This window comes from Ascaphus truei, chromosome 4 (assembly GCF_040206685.1).
Source record: "Ascaphus truei isolate aAscTru1 chromosome 4, aAscTru1.hap1, whole genome shotgun sequence".
In the NCBI taxonomy this organism is placed as follows: domain Eukaryota; kingdom Metazoa; phylum Chordata; class Amphibia; order Anura; family Ascaphidae; genus Ascaphus; species Ascaphus truei.
In genome coordinates, this window is record NC_134486.1 from 33,302,760 (window position 1) to 33,323,901 (window position 21,142).

Genomic DNA, 21,142 nt, shown 5'->3' on the forward strand with positions numbered 1-21,142 from the left:
GTGTGTGCGCAGCACTTACCCAGAGGGTTGAGGCCTGGTCCCCTTGGAGGCAGCCTTCTCCGGTGCTGGGGTCTTTGAGGCTCGGGACAGGCTGCAGGATCACACAGGAGATCCCCCCGGAGACGCTGGCGCATGTGACGGTGGGAGTGGGAACGCTGCGGCTGCTGTCACATAATAACCCGCTTCCTGGTTGTGATGAAACCCTGCGCGGCTCGGGGAGGAGGGAGGAGGAATGGGGGCCAGGCAAGGGAAAACCTGGAATACCCGTCTGCGCATGCGCAACACTGCCCTCACTTGCCCTTCCCTCCCTCTGCCGCGTCATCGGTGAAAGAAGACAGGCCACGCCCTCTTCCTACAGGCAGGTCATAGTAAATGCTAGTGGAGCACGCGCGGGCAACCATCAAGCCGCGACAGGGACTGTTCCTTCAACGGCGCGTGCGGTTGAAATGTACAGTATGTGTTGGGGGCGTGACCATCATAGTCCTCCAGCCAATCAACGCGCGCAAAGGGAAGTGCCACAGCCGGGAAAGAGGACGTGGTTTCCAGCGAAAACGAGGCGTGACCCGCAAATGGCAGCAAGGGGGAGGGAAGTGTTCGGGTTGTGATTGGTCGTTGGAGCTTTCCTGTCTAGGATACGGAGGAACGGGGCGGGTGTATCTCGGAGTCGTCACGGACCCTTCAGCTCCCACTCCCAGACACATGTCCTCCTCCCCCTCACATGCACACACTCGGCTTTCTCATCACACTGCGACGTGTGTAGAGAGCTCACTGCAGATATTGCGATGGAAGTCGCCCACTTCAGTGGACAGCTTCCAGATAGTTGGTTTCATCTATGTATTATTCTTGTTAAAGGGTAAATCATGTTTAAACCTATGGGGGCACCCGGTGGACGTGATCCTGTGGCAGTCTGAGAGAACAACTGATGGCTGTAGTAGGATGAACATCCCGATGGCTGTGGTAGGATGAACATCCTGATGGCTGTGGTGACTAGGGCCGGGGCCATGGTACAAAATACAGCGCTGAGCCGCGCTGACGCTCATGCTCTCCTGCTCAAACAGGAGCTTTTTTGTGTCCTGGCATGAGCGTCAGCGAGCGCGCTTGAGAGGTGGGCGGGAGGCGGGTCTAGCGCGCCATGTCACGGAGTGCCATTGGCTGTTCCTGGTCACGTGATCGGCCCTCCGCTTCCCTCAGCTGTCGGCTGCAATTCCACACGCCTCCTCATGCCCCAGACATGCCGGTTGCAGGAGGTAAGTTTCCTGGATCAGCGCGGCTCGGCGCTGTATTTTGTACCCCGGCCTAAGGCTGCTTCATGTACTTGTTATCTAGACGTCCCCGCCACGCTCATGCGCGGACAAGCATGTTCCCAAGCATGCTTCCAAGCCTGGCACTTGAGGAGACAAAAAAAAGTGACTTTCAAGCACGCTCAACTTTCCCTCCCGCTCTGGCTTGCGAAATACACAGGACACCCGGCTCTCATGCTTAGGCCAGGGCCCCGCTGGCTACTGCAGCAGACACTGCAGGGACAAGAGCCATCCCCTCAATGGGGCCGGGCCCGATGCGCCAAGAGCGCTAGGCCACACCCCCGGCGGTTTAGCCAATGAGGGTAAACCTGCCGGGTGACGTCATGGAAGTGACCCCGTCACTCCCCCCCTGTCTTTCCCCCTGCAGCTCACTGCAGACCGGGGAATTGGCTGCACGCGCCGCCAGCCTTGGGGCGCGTGTCGGAGGCACTGGGGCCGCAGCCTTAGGCTGGGGCCATGGTGCCTTCTCCGTGCGGAGGCTGGTCAGTGAGCGGCCGCTTACCTGGCCATGGTGGACGGGGCGTGCCTAGGGGCGTCACGGAGCAGGTTGGTGAACCTCTCACGTGACCGGCCTGTCGCGCCAAGAAATCAGTTTGAACTGATTTCTTGGACAACGCGCTTCCGCACGCCGCATGGACGCGAACACTGCCTTAAGTCTGTTTGCTCAGCGTGCGGACGCCTCAGCACGGTCTGCAGTACCATGGCCCCAGCCTAATAGGGTGAACATATTGAGTTCTGGGAGAGCAGATCCTACGACAGTGACAACCTGTCAAGAAGTAGTCAATCTGTTGATAAATGTATAATGTGATTTTTTTGGGGGGGGGTTGAGGTAATAATATCAATAATTTTAAATAATTCAAGCACCAGAGGAGTCTGCATCCAAGGGGACCAGGCCTCAGCCTTCAGGGCAAGTGATGTGCAACCACAAATATACACGTAAACTCAGCAAATAATCATACTTCTTATGTGACCATTCTGGACAGGTCCACCTCCCAATATATTTGTATATAGTTATCATATCCCCGCCACCTTTTCTAATGTAAACAAATCTAATTTAGCTAGCCTGTCCTCAAAGATCACATTATCCATCCCCTTTATTTATTTGGTGGTTCCCATAATCCCATGAATAAATTGGCATATGAGGGTGCAAAAGAAGTCCTCATAGCCGTGCCTTTAGTCTGTAAATAGAACTGTGAATCAATTCATGGGAGTATGGGAACTCGAGCACATAGTGACACTAACCTTTTTAGGGATCATATAATTTACTATTAACGCTATATAGATGATTTCATTTTTATTTGGGAAGGTAATTATAACTTATTGTCCACCTTTATTCAGACACTGAACACAAATAATCTTAATTTACATTTCACTTGTGTACATATGTACCATATTAATTATTTAGACTTCACCCTGTACATTGATATGGAGTGTTGTATCCAAACAGTCCTCTTTAGAAAGGAACACTCATGGAATTCCTTTCTTAAAGCTGAAAGTAGTCACCCTAGATACCTTAAGGGGATTCCTAAAGGGCAGTTTATCTGTCTGAAGAGACTATGCTCTAGTCAAGTAGCCTTTATTTCTCAATCTATGGATCTTACCCCATCAGTTCATCGCTAGAGGATATAATCCACAAGATATTCAGGATGCTTTCTTGCATGCAGACACTGAATTGGGAAGACCTTATACAATTTAAGACTAAGCATGTTAACAGGGTTCTAAAACTCAGAATGCTAGAACTGATGATAGGATGGGTCCTATGTTTTTAACTACCTACAATCGGCAAGCACAGCAAATCGGGTCCATCGTTGAGATACACTGGACGGAGTACCCTCTCTTTGGACAAAGACCTGGGACCCGTGATTTCAGGCGGCCCCAGATTGGTCTTTAAAAGAGCGAGGACGCTTGCTTCTCAGATGTCTCCCGGCTTTTGACTCTCGTCAATCAAATAATATTGGGGGCATACCTAAAGGCTTCTATACACGTGAACATCAACCAATGTGCGAATATGCTTCGCCCACTAAGAAAATTGTACACGCAAAATCAGAACATTCCATTAAAACTGTTATAAATTGGCAAACAAGCCATGTAGTGTATAAATTAAAATGTGGATGTCGGACGAATTATATAGGTCGGACAATCAGACCATTATGATCTAGAATCATTGAGCATGCCAGGCTTATCAAAAGGCATTATGTGAATCATTACTTTTCACGCCATTTTTCTACTTGCCCTTTGGGAGGTCTTAAGAATGTTTCCTTCATATGTTGGAACATGTTCCACAGCATATTCGAGGAGGTGGTAGACTTAATATTCTCAATAGGAGGGAGATGTTTTGGATCTTCACCCTGGTTACAGTTATCCCTTGAAGTATCAACATAGAATGGGAGCTCAAGCATTTTTTGATGTGATCTCTTTATATTTTTACCCAGGGTGTTATAATTTACAATATCTCTCTTTATATGTATCTATATATTCATTTAGAGATTGATTTTTATTCATGGATTTATGCTCGTGTATAATATTTAGAAATGATTATTATTTTTAATATGGTACATACATTTGATTTATGATATGATTGTTATGATAACAGTTAAGATATGTTCTATTTTTTTTAAATTAATTTGGCTTTAATGTTCATTATTCTAATGTATTTGTTCCTGACTAATTAGGTATGTCATCTTTTGATGACAGTTTGTGAGGTTATGTTATTTATTCATTTTGATTATTTATATGCAGATTGTGTTATTTTTATATAGAAGGTTCTTTTGAATTATATATTTATGGCACATTAAAAATATATATTCTCCTATTTCATATTTAATAGGGGTCTATCACTGTTATGATTATCATTATTAGTATTTTTCTCACTTATGGTATACTTTGAGATTGGCATGGAGAGCAAAGTCCCCATCTTTGCTGCTGATACTAAATTGTGTAAGGTAGTAGAATCAGAGCAGGATGTTATTTCTCTCCAGAAGGAATTGGAGAGACTGGAAACCTGGGCAGGTAAATGGCAGATGCGGTTTAATACAGATAAATGTAAGGTGATGCATTTCGGAAGCAAGAATAAACAGGTGACTTACAAATTAAATGTGGATAAATTGGGGGAACCCTTGATGGAGAAGGATTTAGGAGTGCTTGTAGACAGCAGGCTTGGCAATAGTGCCCAAAGTCATGCAGAAGCTGCAAAGGCAAACCAGATCTTATCTTGCATTAAACGGGCAATGGATGGAAGGGAAGTAAACATGATGCCTCATTTATAAAGCATTAGTAAGACCACACCTTGAATATGAAGTATAATTTTGGGCACCACTCCTTAGAAAAGGCATTCTGGAACTAGAAGGTGCAGAGAAGAGCCACCAAATTACTAAAGGGGATGGACTATCTAACTTATGAGGAGAGGCTAGGTAAATTAGATGTATTTACATTAGAAAAGAGGTGTCTGTGAGGGTATATAACTACTATACCTTTCAAAAGAACTTTTAATCCAAAGGACAGTACAAAGGAATCTGGGTCATCCCTTAAGGTTGGAGGAAAGGAGATTTCACCAGCAACAAAGGAAAGGGTTCTTTACAGTAAGGGCAGTTAAAATGTGGAATTCATTATCCATGGAGACTGATGGCAGATACAATAGATTTGTTAAAGAAAATATTAGACCTCCTTTTTAGATAGGAAAGCTATACAGGGATATACCAAATAAGTATACATGGGAAGGATGTTGATCCAGGGATTAATCCGATTGTCAATTCTTGGAGTCAGGAAGGAATTTAATTTTCCCCTTGTGAGATATCATTGGATGACGTGTCACTGGGGTTTTTTGTTTGCCTTCCTCTGGATCAATAAGTAAGTACAGATATACGATAAAGTGTCTGTTGTCTAAATTTAGCATAGGTTGAACTAGAACAGAAAATCGCTCCCGAACAGCAGTAAGTATATAATGAGTGTCTAAATCTGCAAAGTTTCTTAATGCCAGATTACTAAACAATGCGAAGACTTTAAGGAGCGGTAGCTTTTAATGAACCAAAAATGTATTTATTTCCAGGTTTGAAGCAGGAGGGTCGAGAATGGGGGAGGTCGCTAGAGTTAGACCGCATTCATTTCCGGACCGGGAACCCCCTGCTTCCCAGGATATTTACATAGTTACATAGTAGATGAGGTTGAAGAGAATACAGTTCCTCAAGTTCATCCTATGCTAATGTTAGACGAGACACTTTGATCCACAGGAAGGCAAACAGAAAAACCCAGTGAAACATCATGCAATGTCTCTTAAGGGGAAAAATAAATTAATTCCTGACTCCAAATATTGGCAATGAGATTTCTCCCTGTATCAACATCCTTCCCATGTTTACTTATGTGGTATATCTATGTATACCTTTCTAAAAAGATGTCCAACGTTTTTTGAAGATATGTATTGTATCTGCCATCACAGACTCCATGTAAAGGCGTTGCCCGTATGTATCAAGCGTTTAACGTTCCTGCGTCACGCGGACGGACAGGAATCCGCAAGGTATGACATTACAGCTTCTTATTGACCCGTGCAACGGTTAAACCACCATATTGGATGCCCAGCCTGGGCGGCTCCGGGAGCACTTTCTCAGGTTAGTATCTGGGGCAGTAGGGGGTCCTCAGAGCTGAAATTAATGCGGTTCATGCTCGGGAGACCCCCTGCTTTCCACCTAGTAAAAACACAAGGGGACCTCTACTTTAAAGCAACATCAGGGCCCTTCCATTTAGCCTTCGGTGTACCGTAAACTTGGCACCAACAATCACAAACCTCTAAAACGTGGGACATCAAAAGGATTAATAACCCTAAAAAAGTAGTCTGCAATTCTTCTCCCCAAGCACCCCAACTTAAGGTCTGAGCTCTTATTTTCTTAAAAACAAAGTTTTATTTGTATGCCATCTTCTTTTGAACTGTTCATTTCAGGTGCTTCACATTTACATTTTTGCTCTGCACTATTTAGATTCAGTTGATTTAAGACTTACATTACTGCCAAAAGCTTGGACCCCTTCCAGATATTTATAATCCCGCAGCACCTGTCATTGTTTTAGTATTTGAAATATTTAAAATGCTTCTAGGAAACAGGTGTTCTATATCTGCGGAGCCAACAATCCAAGTTTCTTTTACAGTTTTATATAAAAGTTTCAATTGAAACCGTGATTTCGATATATATAGATATATGTAGATATCCGAGTATTACCCTAATAAACGTAGTGCGGTAAGAGTTATTACCACAAGTTTTACCGTGATTACCATCACCAACAATGGTAACGGGGCCTTTTCTCCTCCACACATGCAATATTTGACTGCGTTATTTAAGTAATAATCCCTGAAGAACAAGGCATTACTGGCCAATAATGCCCTGGCTGGAAGAGTTGAAGGCCCGAGGCGAAGCCGAGGGACTTTAACCCAGCCTGGGCATTATTGGCCAGTAATGCCCTGTTCTGAGGGGATTATTACTATTATAGGCGAAATGTAGACTTTTTTCATAAATAATAGACACTTTTGTATAGTTTATATAGATTTTTTTTTAATTAAAATAAAATGGTAAATACATGAAACCATCTCCTTATACGCTTACACTGCAGATATCTAGATCCACACACTGCCGCCCCCTCTGTGTATACACACACACACACCACAGCACCTCTACAGACACACACAGCAGCTCTACACACACAGCACAGCAGCTCTACACACACAACACAGCAGCTCTACACACACAACACAGCAGCTCTACACACACAACACAGCAGCTCTACACACAAACAGCTGCTATACACACTTGCTACACCCATAAACACGGCTGCTGACACTGACACACACACACCCAGCACCTCTACATGCACACACCAGCTCTACACACACAACACAGCCGCTCTACACACACACACAAACTGCTTCTACACACACACATACAACAGCACAGCACAACACACACAATCAAAAATGCAGCCACTTACTGAACTTTGCAGACTATCTCCCCCCCTCCCCCCCAATTCAACTGAATCTGCTCAGAAAATCTGTCAGCTCGGGAGGGGGAGGAGTCAACCCATGGCTGATACTTCCTGACCAATCCCCTGCCCTGTCTCAGAGCTGTTACTTAATTCTGACCAATCCCCTGCCCTGCCTCAGCTGTTCTGAAAGCTGATTGGCTGGAAATAAACACATTGAAAACTACACTTTGCAAGCTGCTAAAATTCCGGGCATTACTGATTGGATAATGCCCGGAATTTTAACCAATCGGAGAGCAGGGTTTTCAATAATGCCCGGAATTTTACTGCTTTAGCCTATAATTCAAGTTAATGGGAGTATTTATGTTGAATACAACTATTAAAAGCACAGCCACTAACTCACTATGCGGCTCCTTGGGATAAAGTGCACATGCTCATTTGAAGATCTACTTTTCTGTTCCACGGGAGATGCAATTACTTTGTCTTAAGATCAAGTTAACGAGGTGAAAAGCGATGGCATTTAATAAAAATGAAAACCTGCATTTTTGCTGGCAGGCTTTAGAACAGGAACGTCTGGAGGTTACGGGGAGGCCAGCTGCAGGTGATCTTAAAAGTGATTTTTTTAGACCTGGTGTTTAGAGTTGGAATGCTTAAAAACTAACCCCAAGGAGGACTGTACAAAGGTGATCATGGCTTTGCAGGTATAAGCTATTTACACACCATGATTTGGCACAAAAAGAACAGATGCTGCTAGGAATTAATTTGTAGATTTAAAACCACCATGAAAAGGAGTCAATTGTATGACAGGAAACGTGCGTCGGTGCGCAGTATGTGGGGCACGGTGATGACGCTTTGGTCTTCAGAATTAGGGATTAGCATCTAGTCCTAGATGGGAAGCATTTTGTAATACTAGCACTTAGAGATACAATGACATTAAGTTATATATGAGTGGGATACGAACGGCCACTGTTTACAATTATACCAACCACGCTACATTCACACATGGTGTGTTTCATGTTCAAAACCACCATAGTGTGGCAGGCGGTCAGAACCTATACATTTATGTGCTGAACGAACATTGTAACGACTATCTTAGCACTTTTGTTCGCAACCGGCGGACTAGCTTGTCCCTCCATTTAAGAGAGATTTACGCTCAGCTACGCGTTATACACAGTTGGTGTGTTTCATTACAGAAACAGCCAGAGTGTGGCGTGAATTGAGGCCCGCTATTAAGGGCAGTTTTAGCGTTAATATGGCAAATAGATCTAATGGGGATGGTCGACATGGCGCATAAGGGTTCAGCTGTTTGCAATATGTTTGCAACATATATTTGATACATTATTCAAATGGTCTATAGATATCTTCGTTAACCTCAGCATGTGGTCTGTGTGAGATACTAAGATTTATACATGTTAAGAAACGAATAGCCACTGCTTACAACTATATTAATCACGCTGTATTCACACATGGTGTGTTTCATGATAGAAACACAAACATTGGGGCAGACCGGATCCTGCGGTATAAGTGCTCAAGTACTTAGTTACTGGCAACATGATTGCAACATATATTCGATACACTATTCTCAAGGTTCTATGCAGTACCTTTATCATTATAGTATGTGGTCTGTGTGAGGTATTTATAACATCAATAATCACCAACAATCACCAACGTTCTGTTTCACTTTGGAAACGAACAGACTGGTCAGATTCTAAACTATATACTTACCTTTTGCTCTATTGGAGGACGAACAGACAATTCCTCCTAGCATTGTATTCTATTTGTGCGAGATGTCGGTGTACAACTGATATCTTTGCTTATTACCATGCTATGCCACACATACAGTGGCAGTCCCTTCCTTACAGGCATTATTTACTGCCATAAGTATTAGACCTCATTCTATCCCTACCAATGGGTGGGGGGAGCACTTATATATGCTATTAAGCAATTCAGAATTTTTAATATAGGTTATTAAGGATACCTGCGATCACTGAATCAGCTACGATATACAGTATGCCACCTACATTAGTAGCTAGGTATATGAGGGTGCTAACTATTATACAGTTGTGTGAAAAAGAAAGTACACCCTCTTTGAATTCTATGGTTTTACATATCAGAACATAATAACAATCATCTGTTCCTTAGCAGATCTAAAAATTAGGTAAATACAAATCGGGTTGAAGTCTGGACTTTGACTGGGTCATTGCAACACCTTGATTCTTTTCTTTTTCAGCCATTCTGTTGTAGATTTGCTGGTGTGCTTGGGATCATTGTCCTGTTGCATGACCCAATTTCGGCCAAGCTTTAGATGTCGGATATATGGCCTCACATTTGACTCTAGAATACTTTGGTATACAGAGAAGTTCATGGTCGACTCAATGACTGCAAGGTTCCCAGGTCCTGTGGTTGCAAAACAAGCCCAAATCATCACCCCTCCACCACCGTGCTTGACAGTTGGTATGCAGTGTTGGTGCTGATATGCTGTGTTTGGTTTTCGCCACACGAGGCGCTGTGCATTATGGCCTAACATCTCCACTTTGGTCTCGTCTGTCCAAAGGACATTGTTCCAGAAGTCTTGTGTGTTTGTTCAGATGCAAATTTACAAACCTAAGCCGTGCTGCCATGTTCTTTTTTTTTTTTTTTTTTTTTTTTTTTTTTTTTTTTTATAACTTGAGTTTTATTGGAGAAAGCATACATAGTATACAATACAATAGTTGTGTTTAGAATGACAGCTTGTGTACATAAGATACAAATATACCAATATAGATCATTTGTACATAGGGGTGGATGTAATGAAATCGTACGGCTTTTCGGTCCCTACTCGGCCGTACGGCGTATAAGTAAATCAAATAGTAAGAAAAGTAATAAAAGTAATAACCGGGGTCTAATCATAGCAACGAAGAAAAAAAAAAACCGGGGGAGAGAGAGGGTAGGGGGGGGGTCGAGCCGGGGAGGGAGGGACATCCGAACCTCGGGCTGATCTTGAGGGTATTAGGAATTATTGTCTCTGTCCGATTGTTTGAGTGTGTGGTTGCCTGTTCTGTCCCCCCCAAAGGAGAACGCATCTGTTGATATTAATGCCAGATTGTGGTACTCTCGATCCCCGGGATATCTGTCTGCGCCAGCCATGGCGTCCAGACTTTTAGAATATTGTCGCCAGTGTCGCTAACTAGACTCGTTAACTTTTCCATCTGGCAGATGAACCAAATGCGATTTTGAATTTTTGGGATGTTTGGTATATCGGCGTTTCCACAATGCTGCGATCTCGCATCTCGTCGCGAGTGCAAAGTGTGCAATTATTTTGGAACTTGCTTTTGATAAGCCCGGTAATGGTCTGTTCAGCAGGAACAGACACGGGTCAGGGGAATAGTGAGGTCAAAAACCCTCTGGATCCAATTTCTGATTTCTTCCCATATAGGGGATATTTTTGGGCAAGACCACAGCATGTGTAACAGATCAGCTGATCCGCCACACTGTTTGGGGCACAGTGAGGAGGATCCTGGCATGTATTTAGATAATTTTAGTGGGGTGAGGTACCACCTCATGAGGACCTTATATACGTTCTCCCTTAGTGTGGTACATATGGAGCTTTTTGCGGAGGCCGTGTAGATGGCGCTCCATTCCTCGTCTTCCAGGGTTTCCCCTAGGTCAGTTTCCCACCTGGTTCTGTATGAGGGGGATCTGTTGTCCCAGGTCTGCAGAACCGACTACTTCCCCGTATATTGTTGATATAAGTCCCTTGGTGTCGGCGTCAGCCCGACAGAGCTTTTTGAATTTTGTCAGAGGGGGGTATGGGGCAAATTTATTATAGAATGCTCTAACCTGGAGGTATTTAAAGAATTCAGAGTGAGGCATTTCTTTTTCTAATCTTGGATGATCAAAGGTCTTGATTTTCTGGTTGTCTCCCTCCAGGTCTTTCATTCGTATATAGCCTTTTTGTTTCCAGATCGGGATACTGGACCCCGCCATGCCGGGTGCGAACACTGAGTTATTCCAAATGGGGGACATCAACGAGTGCTTTGATGTCAGGGAATTCTTAATTTTGGTCGCCTCCCAGATCGATAGAGAGTTGGTCATTGAGGTGAGCTGTATCTCTCTGCGGTTAAACGCTGTTTTTGGTAACCAAATCAGGCTGCTAAGTTCCAATGGGGAGCATGCAGCATTTTCCAGTTCTATCCACCTTTTCAATTGGGGTTAGAGTGCCATTGAACAATTTGGCTTAATTGGGCCGCTTTATAGTACGTTAATAAACAGGATACCGCTAAACCACCAGCAGCAACAGGTCTTTTCATATTGGAGCGATTGACTCTTGATTTTTTCCTACCCCAGATAAATTTATAGATTTCTGTTTGGAGCGAGAGTATATCTGTTATTTTAAGTGGCACAGGGAGTGTCTGGAAGAGGTATAGGATACATGGTAGTAGGTTCATCTTGACACTATGTATCCTACCGATCCAGGATATGCTCTTGGAGGACCATCTATATAGGTCTTTTTTAAGAGTCCGAATTAGGTTGGGATAATTTGCACTATAGATGAGGTTGGCCTCTCTGGTGATGTGGATTCCTAAGTACTTTATATGTTTCTGTTGCCAGTTGAATTGAAAATTCAACCTCAACAGCTTTTCCGTATTACTGGGGAGGTTAATGTTGAGTGCTTCCGACTTAGATTGGTTAATTTTGAATCCAGATATTTTTGAAAATCTACTCAGGTCGAATAGCAGCATATTCAATTCTATCTTGGTGTCTTTGATTGCCTGTAGTAATTGTATATCAGGGTTAGTTTTATGTTTGGATGCTAGGGTGTGTAGTTTGGTTTGTAAAGCAGTGATTTTGGCTTCCCTTTCTCTTTTCCGCTTAGCCGTGATGCTAATTATGACACCACGTAGTGTAGCTTTGTGAGCCTCCCACAACACCAAGTGAAATTCCACAGAGCCTGTGTTTATACGGAAAAACTGCTCTATTTCATTCCCGATCATCGCACAGGTTTCGGGTATCTTAAGGACTGCCTCATTAAGTTTCCAGTTCGCCCCCGGCCGGCTGAGCCTGATATCTTTGCACCTTAGCTCGATTGGTGCGTGGTCCGACCATGAAATATCATGAATCGCCGTATGGGAGAACATCGGAACCATTCGACATGAAATAAGGAAGTAATCGATTCTGCTGTATGTGTGGTGTGGGTGGAAGAAAAACGTGTAGTCCCTGTCAATTGGATGCATCTCTCACCATATATCTGCCAGGTGATTATTCTTGCAACCTTGGAGCAGAGATGCCTTTGTTCTCTTATTAGCTGAATCCCCTCCTCCTGATCTATCTAGGCCCGGGTGCAATGTCATATTGAAGTCTCCCACAAGTATAACACATCCCTGTGCTATTGACTGTAGGGTTTGGAAGAATTTACTGAAGAACGTTGCATCCTGTGTGCATGGGGCGTAAATGGTGGCTACTGTAATACACTGTTCGTGTATTGTTCCTACTAATATGAGGAATCTACCATCCCTGTCTTTTTTAACTGTCTGGGTCACAAACGGTGTGTTATTATTGAAAAGGATGGCTACTCCTCGTTTCTTCACCGGGGCTGAGGGTGTGTAGAATTGGGAAAAAACCCTATCCAGGAATTTGGGTGTGTTCGTGCTGCTAAAGTGCGTTTCCTGTAATAACAATATGTCCGCTTTTTTTCTCTTATAGTCAGAGAAAGCTATCCGTCTTTTGATTGGGCTGTTAAAGCCTTTAACATTGTGCGAAAGTAGTGTCAATGCCATATTATATATCCTGACCAGTGTCTCGCTGTTATATATATGTACTCACCCATCCTGGTGGGTCTAGGGGTTTGTAGTTGGGCATCTAATTCCTTGTTGCCTCTAGTGGAACTCTTACCTCGCCCGAGGATAGTCTCCCGTCTCCAAGGCGGTGGGAGGGGGTGGGAGGGTAGGTTTACAAAACAAGGAGACTCACATGAGGAGCAAAATAAAATAACCAAATTAAAACAGAAAAGGATAAAAATACAGTGTGAGAAATCAAATAGAACGAGAGCTCGCCTCGGGACCCCCTGAGTTCGGCTCTCGTGCCCAGAGGGTAGGTCAGTTAGCTCCCTAGGAACTTGGGGTCGGATCCCCTTAGTAGGGACTTACCTCCCTGGGACTTGAGTACAGCTCCAGAACGTTGGGAGCTGCACAATAGTACGCATGCCCGGCGCTAGTGGGAGCCCCCACCTGCACAGCGCTACAAACAAATCTAGGCTAATCCGCAGACATAACATTTTCTACAGCTTACGCCGCTAAAGTTAACTTCTGTTTGCTAACTCTTTTTCCCCGCACTTTAGTGCGATAACCCTAACATAGACACTAACTCTCCTACAAATAACAATAACAGCGGTTTTAGCAATATTAATTATAATAGAACTGGACGTACCCGCTCGCCCCCGTAAACCTGTCTTGGTCCTAACGGGTGTTGCTTATATCCAGCCCATTGTGTCTATCTGTATCCTGCATTCCCCGCTCCCCCTCCCCCCATTCTCTTCCTCTCCCCCCCTCTCTCTCATCTCTACCTCCCCTCTCTCTCTCCCCCTGTCCCCCCCTCTCCTCGTTCTACCCCCCTCTCCCTTCCTGACTCTCCCCCCCCTTTCTCTCCCCCTCCCCCCCTTTCTCTCCCCCTCCCCCCTTTCTTTCCTCTCTTCCCCCCACCTCTGTCTCTTCCTATTTCCCCTCTTCCCCCACATTCCCCCCCTCTCTTTCTCCTCATTCTCCCTACTCTCCTCTCTTTCTCTCTTACTCCTTTCTCCCTCCTTGCTCTCAGCTTACCTTCCCCCCCCTCCTCTCCTTCCCCCCCTTTCTCCCCTCTCCCCCCCTCCTCCGTCGTGTCCCCAGTTCAATATAAGCTTTAATACAAGTTTTAATTCATTGGTGGCATAGTGCAGTGTGTACTGTATGAGGGGCCCGTCAGCAGCAGGGGGGCCTCCCCCTCTCTCTGGTCTATGCGGGACCATCAGCAGCGCCGGGGAACTTCTGAGCGACTTGCATTCGTTCAGACCGGCGCCGCCCTGGCCGGCCATGGTGGGGGCCTGACCGCTGCACTGACGTCACTCAGTGGTCCGCTCGCTTCCTGTTCTGTTTACCGAGATCTCGCGATGGTGTGATGTCATCTGGCATCGCCACCCCATAAAGGCGCGAACTCCGGCAGAGTTCCCGCCATTCTCGGGAGGGAAGGAGCCGAAGAAGATGGCCGCTCCGCCAAAGTCGTAGGCGGGTCTGCTCCGGGAATCTTCACTGTCTCCGCGGAAGGAGGTGAGTCGTTGGCCCGGGGGAGAGCTGGGAGGCATGGCGAGGTCTTTGGATTTCGGCTTGGCTGATGCTGGGTCTGGATACAGAGTAGTTCTTCAGGGTAGGCAGGGTGTTTTATACAGGGTCCCTGCTAGAGCCCAACGCTGCTGGGGAGGTTCCCGTAGCTCCAGCTTGGCTACCGGTGGGCACAGGGACGGTTGTGTGGCGTGGAGCTCTCTGTGGGGGACTTGAGGGTATCTCCTTGGCCCCCCACTTTAATCAGGAACCCCGCACCATCTTCTGGTGACCTCAACGTGTGGGCCACCCCATTCCGCAGTACCAGGATGCCACAGGGGAATAGCCACCGGTACCGGATGCTGTGATCCCATAGTGCTTTTGTTACTTGAGCGAAGGACCGTCTCCACGTTAGGGTGTCAGGGGCCAAGTCCTGATATACCTGGAAGGTGATATTATCGAATTCCAGTGTTTCAGAGTCCCTGGCAATCCTGCATATTTCCTCTTTTAGGCGGTAATGGTGTAGGCGAATCACAATATCCCTGGGGGGGTCACCTTTCTGTGGCCTTCCTCTGAGAGCTCTATGGCATCTGTCCATGAGCAGCTCTGTCTGATTTTTCGGGGAATAGATGCTCAAGCCATTTTGAGGCGAATTTTTCTGGATCAGTAACCTCTTCTGGAACCCCCCTCACGCGGATGTTACTGCGCCTATCGTGGTTTTCGGTGTCTTCTGCCTTCAAGGGCTCTGACCTCCCGCAGGCTGGTTACTTAGTTTTGTGTGAGAGTTAGGGTAGCCATTGTATCGTCTGTCTTAGTTTCAATTGAGGCAGTGCGTTCCCCCAGGGCATCTAAATCCTTCCTTAGTGCCCACAGCTCAGTTCGGAAGAATTGCTTCATCTGGGAGCAGAATTCTCTGAAGTCCTTCCGTCTGACCGTCTCCTCGTCCCCTGCTTCCTCAGCGAGCGAGTCTGCGTCTGAGTCCATATTGGCAGGCCGCCTTGGGCTCGAGGGTTTGTCTGGGGGGGGGGGGGGTCTGTCTTCTTTAGAAAATACGTGGACACCGGCTGGCTTTTATTCCGGGATGTACGGCCTGAAGCCATCTCTGGTTGTTCAGGGGGAAAGTGCAGTATTTGAAAGTAGCGGGGTCGCGTCGCTGCTGCGGATTATTTATTTATGCCGGTGGAAGCGGAGCTCAGTATTCAAGCTTCCATTCTTCCTGCCGCCGTGCATGCGCCTCTGCCATGTTCTTTTTAAAGAGAAGTGGTTTTCTCCTGGCAACCCTTCCAAACAAACCATACTTGTTCAGTCTTTTTCTAATTGTACTGTCATGAACTTTAACATTTAACATGCTAACTGAGGCCTGTAGGGTCTGAGATGTAACTCTTGTTTTTTTTGCAATTTCTCTGAGCATTGCACAGTCTGACGTTGGAGTGAATTTGCTGGGACATCCACTCTTGGGAAGATTGGCAGCTGTCTTGAATGTTTTCCACTTTTGAATAATCTTTCTCACTGTAGAATGATGAACTTTAAATTGTTTGGGAATGGCCTTACAACCCTTCCCAGATTGATGGGAAGCAACAATTGCTTCTCTAAGATCATTGCTGATGTCTTTCCTCCTTGGCATTGTGTTAACACATACCTGAATGCTCCAGACCAGCAAACTGCTAAACCTTCGGCTTTTATATAGGTGGTCACACTTGCTGATGATCAATTAATCAAGGGCATTTGATTAGCAGCACCTGTCTGCTACTTAGCATCTTAATGTCTATGGAAGCAGTAAGGGTGTACTTAGTTTTTCACACATGGCTTCTCCATTTGGGCTTTATTTTTGTTAAATAAATCATGACACAATGTAATATGTCATGTGTTGTTGTTCATCTGAGGTTGTATTTACCTAATTTTTAGACCTGCTAAGGAACAGATGATTGTTATGTCCTGATATGTAAAACCATGGAAATCAAAGAGGGTGTACTTTCTTTTTCACATGACTGTAAGTAGACATTAGGAAAAATAGACCCTGCCCTGAAGAGCTTACAATCTACGTGCATTAGAGTGATACATAAATCATTTTGAATGCATATTTATTATGTTTCTTTTTCTAAAAAAATTAGTCTGGAATAATGACTGTATTAAAAAAAAATCACATTTTTAAACATTAAACAATCATTTTATTTTCGAAATGTTGATGTAAGGAATCGGGGAACACGTCCTTTGCGACGTGTTCCCTCCTTACCTGTCTTATCTCAGACCTCCGCTCTGGCACCAGCGCGTGCGCTCACCCCCGCTCTGCTTACAGAGCATGCGTGCATGCGCAGCTCTTCTAGGGGGCCACGGAGCTTAGCTCTGCCCCCTCAGACGCATTGCGCTTCCCTCGCTCGCACACTTGACAACATACACTGCTCCCCAGCTGCGTGGCAAGTATTCATTTAGCCCACTTGGCTCCGCCTCCCTTGCTACTGGTTCCTGTGTGCTACATAAACCCTGCAGTTCCGCTCATACCTTGCTGAGCATAACTTGTTGTAGCCTTGAGCTCCTACATCTGTTGTGCGCTGCTCCTTGTCCTGTGTTTCTTTCAGTTTAACCCTTCGTTTACCGACCCAGCTTGACCTTGGAATCTCTCTGGATACTGACCCCGGCTTACCCTCGACCTTGCAGATATCTCCAACCCAGACCACGGCTATACGGACCTCACGATTATAATCTCTCCAACCCCAGACCACGTCTAGATGGACTTCCACGATTCTGACCTCCCCAACCCCAGACCACGGCTAGATGGACTTCCACGATTCTGACCTCCCCAACCCCAGACCACGGCTAACGGACTTGACTATTCTGAACTCTCCATTCCAAGACCTTGGCAAGTATCCGCTAACCACTCTCTCCAACCCAGACCCGGCTACGTTTGACAATCCGCCTGCCAGGCACGCTTCCGCTGCTGTGGGTCCGTGGTTTACTACTTCCCACCTCAGTACCGGGGTCTTGTCTTGCTCGTGGGCAGCGCAAGCGTTACAGTTGATCACTACAGATCATTCTGATTGACTTCTATTGAGATGAACTGCAAACAACTTTGCACAAGGCAAAAGCCCTTATCCAACATTGCAAGGTCATTTTACCTAAATTATTCTTATAAACCAAAATGATGTTACAGTTTAAGCTTTTTTTGTTTAGGAATTCATTTTGTGAAACATGTTTGTAACATTTGTAGTCCATTAGTGCTAGACAAACAAAAATGTATAATGGTTCCAATGGTTTTTTTGTAGCCAATGTGCAACTTTGTTGGAAAGAGTATTAATAGTGACTAACTGTCACGCCTGCCAAATCCTCAAAGCTATTTTGAAGTTTGGTACATTACGAAACTGTGAAAGTTGTGTTTTATTTTGTTTCTCATACTGAAACAACAAAAATAAACTGCAGAGTATTCCATTATTATGTTTGTAGGCAGTGGGGGAGCGCAAATCAGAATGTTGGATATTTAAAAATATAAAAATATAACATATAGTGCAATCAAGTTTTCAACAGTGGGAGTGTTTTTCTGTGATGAAGTGTACTTTAGAATGAGAACTCACATTTTCCCAATGAAATAGTACATCTCCAGAACTGTGGCAGCAGGTGTAATGGGGTGATCCTATTTGATCCTGTCCTTAATGGATGATGTCGCTCAATACGATGTGAATGTGGCCGTGTTGGGATTCAAAATTAAAAAGCAAACATGCTGCAATCCAGCAAATCAACAATTTTAGCAATTAGAACATGATGGGATGCACACTTACATAGTGTCAAACATTAAAAGGCACGTAAAAAACATGTCTTGCAGTCAGTCTCACCGCTGATGAAGCTGCCTATGTGAAACGCGTAGAGTCATTGCCAGTGGACTGCTGGCCTCATTCTGCCTTTACCTTGCCTCATCCAGGATCCTCCTGTATCCGGGACCGGAAGTGACGCGACGAGAGATTCGAGTGAGGGGAGCGGTGAGAGCCTGACAGCAGGACACTTTTTTTATTTGCCTTTTAATGTTTGACACTATGTAAGTGTACATCCTATCAGATTTTAATTGATAAAGTTATTGATTTGATGGATTGCACCATGTTCACTTTTTCATTTTGAATCCACACACTGCCACATCCACACGCAAAACCATAATAGTTATACAAATCGTAATATAATCTCCCATGAGCATAAATGTATGAAACACTGTAATCATAAATGCTAGAACACAATGAACCCCATAAAAATGAGTATATTTGTAGAATTTAAAAGAATGTTTATTAGTGTATAATATAAAATACAGGGGGTTAAACAATGTTTCACTGGTGGTGACACTTGCTGACCTGTTGTTGTACCGTGGTAGAAACGGTTTCAACTGTGGGGGTAATGAATCAAATGTATTTAATATATGTATAGTCCCCCGCTCGCTGTGTACATTGAATAGTAATCTATGAGCTTGGCGGAGTAATGGTTATAGGGAGCCAATGTCTCAAAGTAAATATAAGGTATAAAATGGTATTGGCTACCCTAGAGGTAATATAAATCCTTGAACACCGGAGCTGAGGATAGGAGACCGGGAACCAACCAATTTGAGCCTACTACAAGGAAGGGAATTTCTAGAAAAGCCCCTTCCCCCCCCCTTCCACGACCAAGCTACAATTGCATAATTGTATTTATAGACTGTTTTTGTACCGTGTGTTCGAGGATTTATATTAACACTAAGGTTGCCAGTGCCATTTTATAGTGAACTAGTTTGGGTGCATTCTGCATACTGCAATCTAAGTTCCTACAACTTGGTGCCCCAGCCATTGCCAAACCGCTTGCTTCCCTAATCAACTCTATCTTGTCTTCAGGCCATATCCCTAAGACCTGGAAAACTGCCAGTTGTCCCAATCTTCAAAAGTGTGGACAAAAACACTGTCTCAAGCTACAGGACAATCTCACTTCTCCCAATACTATCCAAAGTCATGGAAAAATGTGTTCACTCCCAATTAAGCAATTACTAGACCAAGACAAATTTCCCTAGCCAATTCCAATCTGGCTTTTGCCCCAAACATTCCACGGTAACTACTCTGCTAAAAGTTTGCAACGAGATCCAGTGTGGAATGGAACTGGAACAACTTACTGTTGCAATATTCCTAGATTTTGCAAAGGTTTTTGAAACTGTTTATTATGTTATCTTCCTATCTATGCCTGTCTTTTCCATTGATTATTTCTCTAATGTACTAGTGCGTATACTTGTGTCCTGTTCTCATCTCACAGCATATTTCCTGTTATAACATTAAGTAATTGCTGATGCATCATTCCAGTCCTTCAAATCATGAAATTTAGGTGAGAACATAGTAATAAAATGTCCCAATATGTAAAGATGAAATTGGAAGTGATGTCACTGCTTCTTAATTAATAATATTTATTCCCTAGTAGACAAGGTGCTCAGTTGTGGCCAAAATGAAGATTTATGCTAAGTGTGGGCTGACAGTATTTAAGAGTGAATGTGCCATGGGGGAAAGGGGAGTGCATAAAACCTGTATATGATGCATACTCTAAATAAAGATCAGTTTTGCCTACCAAGTCTTACATCAATTTATTTAAAAACTGTTAAATGCTACAATGTTCAGTCAGAGCTGCCAGTAGATGGAGAACAAATATCTCTTAATGTTCACAGCATTAAGCAGCATGCTCCATGAGAGGGAAGAGACCATGTTCTTATTCAGAGCATAAAGGCTGTGAAAAAGGCACCCAACATAGGAACATCGAACTGTAAACCACATCATCCCATTATCTACCATGGTAAAGTGATGGTGTCATAATTAGTTTATTAACTCTAATTTAGGCTATACATTGATGGACAGCTATACCTGGGGCCTTTTAAAAAGATTGTGCATTTTTACCTGAACTTCTATCAAATCCAGGTCTCAGAGAAAAGGCTTTATATAATAAAAACAAACAGCGACAGGAACAGTTATCAACATTATTACAGATAACTTGTGGACGACGTGAAGCCCATTTAATGCAGGCTGCTCTCCACCTCATCATGTAAAAGCTTTTGGGGAAGAGAAAAAAAAACCCCACACACTCAAATATTACATACAAATTCTCCATTATATCCCATTAATAAACAGATCATCAAATGGATACTACTTGGAAAATACAGGGAACATTCTATTGAAACCTATTTGTCAACAAGAAAACACAAGTATTAACAATTTCCACTGCACACTTTTCCAAACATTTGCCTGCTATTCCTGTGGCTTACAGTGAATATATCAATAAGGGAGAATCCTTATTTCATGAAAAATAAAATGCAAGGTTAATACACATACAGTACATTGACAGGCCTTGAAAACAAATGTTATTTTCAAAATATCAAGTTCTCTCATATTGGTATAATATTTATTATTGCTGCCCAAAACTGTGCCCATACACAGGTTTCATTTAGGTGCTGTCAGCAAAGTCAAAAGCAGTGAAACCTACGTAGACAACTAGTTAACATCTTGTTAAGGAGCCAAAGTTAGGTAACTCTGCTCGTTATACCTACAGAATGTGCTTGTAATCTGGCATCAGACACCAGTATACAGAATGGTTCATAGCAAAGCAAAACATGCAATACCTGTAAGGAATTTCTTGGGT

At 44.1% G+C, this 21,142-nt stretch overlaps 1 protein-coding gene across 9 annotated transcripts in view; it reads right to left on the reverse strand.

Moving 5' to 3' along the window:
- The window catches only part of DISP1 (dispatched RND transporter family member 1), a 148,150-nt gene extending 127,008 nt beyond the window's left edge, over positions 1-21,142 (reverse strand). For 8 of the 9 annotated variants that reach the window (XM_075595542.1, XM_075595543.1, XM_075595545.1 and 5 more), the window contains exon 1: positions 20-395. The gene's annotated coding sequence lies outside the window, so the exon portion shown is untranslated. Of the gene's footprint in view, positions 1-19; positions 396-21,122 lie in introns of those variants that run through there. The other variant, XM_075595546.1, reaches the window with a different exon arrangement.